Below are 10,457 nucleotides of genomic sequence, written 5' to 3' on the forward strand. Positions count from 1 at the left end.
TGCATTTAAATTCCCCAACTTTAAATTTTCATTAGCAGCTAGAAATGGATGGTGACTCTTGTAAACCTTGGGCAGTCTCTCTCATTGTTCCCCAACCTCCTGTCATATCCCACTGCTCCAATTAGAAACGCTCCAGGAAGCAGTCGTCCATCCTGTGAGGGGAAGCCTCTGCCGGGAATCAGGAAACCTGGGTCCCCTCCCAGATGCCGACGACTAGCTGTGGGCTCCCGAAGCGCTTATCATCGGGGACCTCAGTTTCCCCATCTGTAAAATGGGGATGAGAAAGCCCGTCTCTGCCGGCTTCACGGGGATTTTGTGGAGCATTAATGAAAGACTCTGGAAGAAGCAATCCTTTCCCCCTGCAAGAATACCAGTATTTTTAATATTTGAATGCCCTCTTGACACAACCCTGGGACAGGCCTCATGGGTGAAACATTTACTTCTAAGCATGTGACTCCAAAAACTGTCAAGGAGAAGAGTGACATGAATTTTCCAAGGAATTGGGAGTTAAAAAGACAGCTTTTTCTGCAACCCACAATCTTGTTTGGCTTATCTATATGTGATTTTCCATTCCCGGATCCTTAATCTAAGGAAGAAATTCATAGTTCAGTGGGCAGAATTACATTTAGGTTTTTTTGGTCTTTGAATTCTATATTTAAAAGGAAAAGACATAGTTCCTCCGTTGTCGACGCTGGTTCACTTAAGGACCGACCATATATTTCTCGGCGTTTTGTCTGGTCCAGTAGAATAATCCACTTTATTAGAGACTGCTAATAGAACTGGGTATTAGGAAATTTAGGGATCATTATACTCCTGGAACTCCATATAACAGCCCCATAATCTGTATTATTATGCAAATACGTGAATGGTGTTTTCATAAATTTGAAGTGTTATTCTTGAAAGACAATGATTCTTTTAATAACTATTTTAATTAATTTTAACTCCTAAGTAGTCACAATGGCTTTACTTTGTTAAATCACAACACAAAAATGGTGACACACACAACATGAAAATAAATTCATTTGCTCATAAGCATAATCTTAGGAATATGGCTACATTTTTTTTCCCTAAAGCAAAGGCATAATTGTACATTCAGCCCAGAGTAAAGAGAATTTGATATGATAATATAATGCATAGTATAACTGGGTTGTCTCTTAATTTGCAACTGAAAACAGAATTATCTATATTTTTTTTTATAGCCATGGCAGTAGAAGGAACATGACTTCATATCCAGAAAACTTGCTCCATATAGCACTATTTTCATTCAGGAATATAGAAAAAAATCACACTTTGCACACCGCACACACACACACACACACACACACACACTCACACACACACAATTTGTAATTGCGGCGTGCGTTAAAGCCTGTCAAAGCTCCAATTTCCAATATTCTAATGAATATCAAAAGAGTCCTGCACTTCTGACTTTGACAAATTGCAGATGCGGTTTTATTCATTAAGAAGGGCTGCTAATGTTTATTTAAATGCAATTTACTGTTGCATTATTGATTAGCTACTGCAAAATTATCTTACAAGGAGCACGCGTGGCAGGAAGATTTCAGGTTGAGAGAGGATTTATCTAGGGAAGGCCTGCAGGCTTGATTTAGGCCCCAGGACATGAGAGTTTTAATTTATCTGGAAAGAAAGGCCTGGTGGAAGGTTTGCTTTGTTTGCATTTAGACAGCAGATGAAAGGGGTTTTGATGTTGAGCTGGGAGAAAATGGCTGCCACTCTTGTTATTCACACAGAGGATTCGGCAAAAGAAAAAAAATCTATTACAGGGGCAAGATAAAACAAGTCTTTTCTTCCCCTCAAATCATTTTCAGAATCGGAATATATGCCTCTTGTTATCTTCCCAAGGAGAAATAATAAAGAAAATGTTGGCCGTTATCTAAAATCTCTGCTTAAAAATTCCATCCTGCTTTTATTCCTATCCCTTCGCTCTCTGTGTTGGTTGCATGAGCTTTATAACAGGGTGGGCCCGTGTGAAGTGCTTGGAAGTGTGAATATAACCTTAAAGGGAAAACTAATGCTGAGCGTAAAATGTAGTGACGAAACCCGGACGTAGACTCTTTCTGGCAAGGTGGAGCAGGACCATACGCAATGGTCATAAAGTCCGTTTTAGCGTCTGATGTTCTCTTTTGATTCTGAAGGTCAGACCCTCGTACCTTAGCAGAAGCAATTGTCTAGTCCCTGTTTATCGTAGCCCTCTTCACCAAGAATAAATGAATTATGTAAGCCAAAGTCACGATGCTGTCCACCCTGACAATCCCAAATGCAAATACAACAGCCCACGTCCGTGTCTGTCTGCTCAACACAAAAGAAGTAAAGGCACGAAGAAGTGGGGGAAGCAAGTCCTAGGAATTAGCGGGTTGAACCCTCAGAAGAAAACGCTCTTTGCAGAGCTGGAACGGTCTGGCCCCGAAGAACCGTGTGTGCCCTGGAGAAAGTGGGTCTTAATCCTCTCACAGCCACGCAGCTCGCTCGATCGCCTAGGAAGGACTCAATCCTGGCTGGGTATGGACCAGTGGGGACAGGCACGTAAAAAGCGTCAGCGGGAACCTTTTTGGTTCTTGCTGAGAAATATCAGTTCGTAGTAAAGCTGATGGGAAAAGCCAGTTTTAATATTCTCGTGGACGTTTTGGATGTTTGGGGACTCTAGAATTCTAGGATTTTTTTTCTTCAGTGAGCTTCCTCCGGTTGGACTGGGAAAATGACTCAACTTGCTAGTAAGTCCTCTGGACCGGCTTCTGTGTGCAATCATAGAATGCGTCGGTCTTTCAAAACGCAGGACCAGAAGCAGCGTGGCCTAGAGGAAAGGTCATGGGCCTGGGAGTCAGAGGACCAGGGTTCTAATCCTGGCTCTGCCACTTACCTGCTGGGTGACCTCTGGGCAATTCACTTCACTTCTCTGTGCTTCAGTTTCCTCATCTGTAAAATGAAGATTCAGTACCTGTTCTTTCTCCCGCTTAGACTGTGAAACCCTTGCGGGGGACAGGAACTGCATTGGATCCGCTTACCCCTGCGTTTAATACGGTGATTGGAACAGAGTAAGTGCTTAACAGGTATCACCTTTATTGTTATTTTGATAAAGATTATTTCTATAAGGAAAGGGCACCATGGTACATCTGCCTTGACTGATCCCACCTGCCTGCCCACGACTGTTCCTTCCGACGTGGCCTCACGTTCTATCCAGACAGGCTCCCGTGGGGGGAAGAACGTTCCCTAATACCCTAAAGACATTCTATCTAAAGCACCTTAGTGCGCCATGTGCCAAGTATTCAGCCCCAAAACACTATTGCTCAGTGGCGCAGCTCCTCAGCTGCGCACCAAATATTCTATAAAAATCCCCACAATATTTTGGACATCCTGCTTGGAATATGAAAGACCAACCTCCTTGGTGAAAGTTGGGCCCTCAAATGCGAGTTGCAGCAGGAGCGATGAAGCGGTTTTTTTCCCTTCGGGACTTCCACCGCTGGCGAGACCAGGAGGTGACTCAGGATCATTTCTGACACGTGAAGGTTAATTCTGCACCCCACATTTTCCAGCCTGCCTGAGTGGTATCCTGCCATCAATGTATTTATAAAAGTCAAAAGCTTTGACTCATAGTAGTTCAACTCGAATGACTCAATGGCTGTTTTTTTCGGTGCCTTTCTCAGTTTCCCGTTTCTCTTTTAGCTAATTTCCTCCTCTGCTCTGTTCTCAAGGATCCTCTTTGCTATTTTCCTCTTCATCTTCAGTTCTTGGCAAACAGCATAACACTTCAGAAGAATACTCAACTGCAGAACAAGAGCAATTAAAAAGTAAGGCAAACCAGATGGGGCATTTTTCAAACCCACTTGCGTGTTGGTCTATTAGAGAGTATTAACAACTTCATGTCTCTCCAAGACGAATCTGGGTACAGATTTGGGCTTCGGAGTAAAACCACAGGGAACAGGAGATCAAGCAGGCGAGCCTGCAAAAGAGATTTATTTAAAATGCTGTAAATGAAACATGACTCGGTAAATTATGCTCATGCTCTTATTAAGAAAAAGAGAAATTTGCTACTGCAGACTCGGCCCTGACTGTAATCTCGCCGAAATCTAACTTTCCCACAAACCCTAAAGTTCTTCCTTCTCGAGCAGTCTAGAGAGAAAATGAAGGAAGTTGTCGAGAGAAAGTAAGTTCTGCCAAGAAGCCCAGGCCTTAGCACCTTCAGGGTGGGACTAATGGGAACCGAGCCAAGGAACTAAAGAGAAATGTTAGCTGCCTTTCTCCCCGTTTTTACAGTCCTCCCTTGACCTGACGACAAGTTGGTCCTGTCTCTTAAGGGGAATCGTTGTAAGCTGCAACCAATTATTTTATAGGAACTGTGCTCGAATTAGTTCTCGTACCAAAGTCGGAGACCCACTTTTAACCAAAATGACCCAGAATTGTGTCCTCATACAATTACAGATGTGTAAAACAGCAGTGTAGACACCCCATTAATAGTTGCCACGATTCTTTCCTGACCCCAAATTGGAAGTAGTGGTTATCATTATTATTGTTATTAATAACAGTAATAATAAGCAGCATGGCCTAGTGGATAGAGCACAAGCTTGAGAGTCAGAAGGACTTGGGCTCTAATCCCTGCTCTGCCACTTGTCTGCTGTGTGACCTTGGGCGAGTCACTTCACTTCTCTGTGCCTCAGTTATGTCATATGTAAAATGGGGATTATGACTGTGAGCCCTATGTGGGACAGGGACTGTGTGCAACCCAATTAGCTTGTATCTGTACAGTGCCTGGTCCATACTTAACAAATAAGCATTAAAACTTAAAAAGTGCCACTGTTAAAACTTAATAAGCTTAACAAATATCATTAAAACTAAAAAATTACTTGAAACATTGTAGGATGAGGACTGCCTGTTTTCCTTGTCTTCTCATTTTTCATGGGTTCCAGGATTTAAGTATGGCAGGGTCTTTGAATTTACCGGCTCCAGGCTGATGTTTGTGAAAGTGTCAGCGCTTAGAACAGAAAACAAAAAACTGGCCAGTTTTAGGAGGTGCTTAAAATTACCATTAAAAAAAAGAAAAGTCTGACACTAGCCCAGTGTGGCCCTTCAGAACAAGCTGGGAATGATTTGGGGAGAAGGAGCTGCCATTCTTTTGTGGGAGAGGGCCATTTCATGGACCAAACCAAATTTTTGCATGCTGGTGGATATTTGGAAAAAGCCCTTTAGATGGGTAGAGAGCACTAGAGGTTTCACCAGATTTGGGAGCATTCCTGTCCTCGGCCCTGCCTCTGACAGTTTTTGATCTGAGTTTCTGGTGGCCATTCTGGCCCTTTGCGAACTGCCCAACACGTCAGTTACATCCTAAGCAGACCTCAGACAAGTGACACTGTGTGAGGGTGATTATTACTGGCTAAGCTTTTTTTAATCAATCAATCGTTTTTATTGAACACCCACTGTGTGCAGAGCACTATACTAAGTGCTGGGGAAAGCACAATGCAATAGAGTTGGTATACACTCAGCTATTTCCCGTTCCTCTCATATCTTTCCCTCGTAATTCTTCTTAACCGTGAAGTCTCTCATTTGGTCCCAAGGCAGTTACTGCTGTCTCCTTCAGGCTGATGATTTTCCTTCTCTCCTCAGATAATGTCTTCTGTTTCTCACCCTGGCCTTCCTCGCACTCCGTTTTAGTACAAGAGCCGGGGTATCGTTTCTCTTTCATCCCCTCGCCCCTGGGTTCCTCGGCTTCTCTTCTCTGCTAGGCTACCAGTTTCTCAGTTTAACTCAAGCAGGGCCCTTTCTCTGTCCCGAGGCCCCACCAGTCTTCTCCCCACAAACCCCCTTGCTCCTGTCTCCCAGCCCAAGCCCCTTTCCGTCAACAGGCAGCCCCCAGGAGTCCGACAGCTGTTTGGGTGTCTTTGTTCCAATATTCTCGCCCCCCTTCCCCCGCCAAGAGCTCCTCCTGGAAATTTAGCCCTCGACTGGGAGTGTCTCTTCATACACTGAAAGCGACGAAATCTAGTTTCTTGAAAATTGATCTGTTTTCTTTTCCTTCGGAGATTCCCCTAAATCTAATGTTTTAGTCACTAACGTTTTTACCAGTAGGATAATCTGTCGTGAAATTGTGTCGGAGTTTGAACAGCACTTTGCAGGTGGCTTCACCCCCCTCTCTCTGCCACCTTTCTTCTCTGCTGTGTCCCCAAGTGGAGCTCAGTGAGGTCCATCCAGCTATTAAGTAGAGCGTGAAAGAGATTTTTTCTTCTACTCTATTTCCCAATGAAGAAAGCATTTCACTTGTCCTGCCTCACTGATCCACCCTCCCCACCCCCCACACGCCCTGAAGCGTTTCGAAGACAGGCTGATGGTGCCCAAGCTTGGGAAGGGGCCATTTACAGGGGTCTTCTCTTTCAAGACACTGACCTGAAGTAGTTTGCAGGCTCTGCTGGCTTTTCTGGCTTTGGGTGTGGATGGATTTCTCATCAGGAAATTTACTGACAGGAAAGAGTGTGTGTTATTTGATCAACAAATCAGATCTTGCCAGAGACGGCGGCTCATTTTACAGAGGTAATTTGTTATCTCGCAAAGGTTCATTTTTCATAACTGAGCATATGCACCCACTTTGTCACTTAAAGTACTAGAGAAATTATTTTTCTTTTGGGGTGGCAGGGAAGGTTTGTGTGAAAACTGGAGATTCTCTTGTTCTGTGTTGTGAGGGTAAGCGGGAGATTCTCATGGACCTGATCCCACTAGAGGTAAACAGGTTTTTGTATTGGGTTTTTTTGGGTTTTTTTGTTATGGAAAATTGACAGTGGGGTGACTGCTAAAAGAGAGATTCTGGAAAACATGCCTTCTGCCATTAAATCAATCTCTGTGTGGAGCACTCTACCTAACACTCAGTAAAATACAGTGGAGGTAGAAGACACATTCCTGGCCCTCGAGGAGCTGATGTAGCATTGCAGTGTCCGATGTGATGGCTTCATTAATTCCCAGACATGCCATGTAAGAACGTGGCGTGGCAGCTTTACCATCCCAAGTGGCATCCATTCAACGGCCACCCTTAGCACTTTAGTTTATACACTTACTCTTGGCACTTGAACATTATATTGGGAGTCAGAGGACAAGGAAGGGTTCTAATCCCACACCACTTGCCTGCAGGGTGACTGTGGGCAAGTCAGTGAACTTCCTCTGCCTCTGTTTCCTTATCTGTAAAGTGGGGATTAAAATACCTGTTCACCCTCTTATTTAGACTTGAGTCCCATGGGGGCAGGGACTTTGTCTGACCAGATTATCTACCCCAGTGCTTAGTACAGTGTTTGGCATGAGTAAGTGCTTAACAGATACCACAATTATTATCATTATTATTATTTTCCTGATTTATATTGTACTTTTTTATCTACTTATCTTTTCAGATTTCTACTATCAACAGTTTTAGAGTGGCTTATTTTGCCTCCAGCTAGACTCAATTCTCCCATCAGGCAGGAGTTATGTTTTTGATAAACCCTGCATTTTGGAAAAATTGCATTATAGTATGCGTAATGTGTGTGAGCACACCGCTTCATGCTCTCTCCACTTGGATGCACACTGTTAGCAAACATTCCCTAAATCTTTATCTGGAACAAATATTGAAAATATGTATTATGGAAGAACTTGGTGTATTTGGTGTCTCTTGGTCTCACCAGTTAGATTCACAGCTCCTTGAGGGCAGGCATTTGCATCTCAGTTGACCTCTTCCAAATGCTTACTGTAATGCTCTGCACACAGTAGGTACTTAGTAAATATAGAAAGGAAAGAAGGGAGGAAAGGAGGGAAGGGAGGAAAGGGAGGGGAGGACCGAAAGGATGGGAAGGGAGGAAAGGAAGGAAAGGAAGGAGAAGAAAGAAGGAAGGAGAGAAAGAAAGAGAAAGGAAGAAAGAAAAGGAGAGAAAAGAAAAAGAAAGAAAGAAAAAAGAAGAAAAGGAAGGAAGAAAGGAAGGAAGGAAGGAAGAAAGAAATAGAGAGAAAGAGCGAAAGAGAGAAAAAGGAGAGAAAGAGAGAAAGAAAGGAAGAAAGAAAGAAAGAGAGAAAGAAAGAAAGAAAGAGAAAGAAAGAAAGAAAGAAAGAAAGAAAGAAAGAAAGAAAGAAAGAAAGAAAGAAAGAAAGAAAGGAAGAAAGAAAGAGAAAGAAAGGAAAAGAAAAAGAAGACAGACCAGGGTTTGATTTAAGTTGTAAGTCAAATCTATTCCACAATGACTAACTGTCATGGAGACTTGCATTCTTGACAAACAATCTCTCTTTTTGATTCCTTTCAACTGCAGAAGTTATCCACTTCAAAACCTGGCCCTGAAGTACCAATTAAGTGCAGCGAAGACAGGACGATCTCCCCAGAGGCCCTCGGGACCAAGTCCTAGTGCCTTTGACCAGTAATCTCCCGTTTTGAAGTGTGACCGTACATCACCGGCAGGTTTCTCTGACACAGGCTGGAGCAGAGACCAGTCTCTAGCTCACCTCCAGCAGGAAAACCAACTCACAGACCTCCTCCCACTCCCGTTTGCGCACATGCACAACCACATACACTCCCCTCCCCCCACCCAGCCCATTCACCAGAACTGAAATGATACAGGTCGGACTGCATTATGAGAGGATCGCTCACTATTGAAATGGAATTTCTCTGTTCCATTCGCAACCCACCACCTGAGAAGTGCTAGATTATGACTGAATAATAAACCCAGAGGTGGTGCAGTAGGCCAAAAAGCTTCCCATTGTCTAATGTTACATCTGTCTCTTTAGGCAGCATCTCTAAGGAAGGCAAAATTTGAATGTACGCCTGTGTACTAACACTTTCTGGAAACTGCACAACTTCCCCCATTTTCTTTTTAAATAAAGGTTTTCTGTAAACGGTTCACATAACCAGTTATTTGGCTTGAAATAGCCTCCCCATGAAAATGCCTGCTTTAATGTCAAGTCAGGGACTAGCAAAGCTTTGCTGGAGTCTTAGTGTCTAGCAGATATACCATAAATTTAATTTCATGGCAAAGTGAAGTCTATTACAGAAAATCAGAAAGAACTCCCAATCTCAGCAAGACCATCTTTCTTTTTTATTGAGTCTTTTTTGTGTCGCTTCTGCAAGCCTTGTCCGCACCTGCCAATACAAAGGGAACCTTGGTTGAAGCACAATGTGGACAAATTAACCCGCACACGCGTTTCCAGGAGTGGGGTGGGGGGCAGTGAGGGAGAGACCACCGTACCGTTGGCTGCATTTCCACCAAAGGACCCCACTTCGGTTACAAGCTCGCTGCTATTAGGCCTGAGAGGACTCAGGTCTGCCATGGCCGCATGCTTCGCTCGTGGAGCCAGCGGGCCAGAGGGCTGGAATTGGGCCGTTAACGACTTAGCGGTCTCATTAAAGTTTCGGAGAGGCAGATAGGGGCTACCGAGCCATAACAAAAATTCCTTAATTGGTGTTTTCTGTTTGCAGTTCTGTGGTTCAATAAATTAATTAGAGAGCTCTTGGGTATTCTGTACAGCAAGGATTCGCCGATGAAATGGCCAGTAATGTTCCTCTTCCCCGATCAACTCTACATTCCTCCCTGCTACTGAAAAGAGAACTGCTTTCTGAGATAAATTTCTTGAGCTTTGCCCGGATTTTGAGACACTGTTTTCAGTGTCTCTTTAATTCCTCGGTGAAAGAAATGGGAGTCGATCTTACTGAATTTGCACAGGGACAATTCTTACATGATCCCTGGCGATCGGGATCTAAAGCCAAGTGTTTTTATGTCTCCCCCATTAGACTGTAAGCTCCTTGAGGATAGGGATTGTGTTTTCTACCTCTACTGTACTCTCTCCACACTTTGTAAAGTGCCCTGCACACAGTAGGTGCTCAAGAAATGTTATCCAGCGGATAAGTAGGAGACGCTTTCTGAGCAGTAGTCACATTGGTCCAAGTGGTCGGAGAAGCACCGTGGCTTAGTGGAAAGGGTATGGGCCTGGGAGCCCGCGGACCTGGTTTCTAATCCCACCTCCACACTTGTCTGCTGTGTGACCTTGGGCAAGTCACTTAACTTCACAGTTCCTCAACTTCCTCATCTGTAAAATGGAAATTCAATACCTGTTCTTTTTTCTACTTAGACCGTGAGTCTCATGTGGTGCTCACCACATGACCAGTTGGATAGGAACTGGTCCAACCTGTTTAACCTTTATCTACCCCATCACTTAGAACAGTGCTTGACATATGGTGAGCCCTTAACAAATACCTCAAACAAATACAGATATATTGCGTGGCTTAAGGAAGAGACCAATGAGGTAAGAGGGAGTGGTTGTGACGGTTGTATTAAGTTAACTTCCACTTAGTACTATGCACCGTAGTAAATCCCCTCTCAGGGTCGCACCTGGAGAGTTTCCAGTACTCTACCAGTCTCGGCTATGGGAGGTAGAGTCAAGCAGAGGCATACCCATTCCATTCCTAGCTTGGGCAATGGCTAGCGAGTGGAAGGCAATCTGCTACAAGT

General features: G+C 43.9%; 1 non-coding gene across 1 annotated transcript; it reads left to right on the plus strand.

Annotated features, from left to right (window-relative positions):
• The first annotated feature begins 10,319 nt into the window (after positions 1–10,319).
• On the plus strand, positions 10,320–10,457 carry LOC114813564. Its single transcript, XR_003761281.1, has one exon. It is a non-coding gene; the product is annotated as a small nucleolar RNA SNORA7 (small nucleolar RNA).

The sequence above is a fragment of the Ornithorhynchus anatinus genome, chromosome 7 (assembly GCF_004115215.2).
Source record: "Ornithorhynchus anatinus isolate Pmale09 chromosome 7, mOrnAna1.pri.v4, whole genome shotgun sequence".
Classification (NCBI taxonomy): domain Eukaryota; kingdom Metazoa; phylum Chordata; class Mammalia; order Monotremata; family Ornithorhynchidae; genus Ornithorhynchus; species Ornithorhynchus anatinus.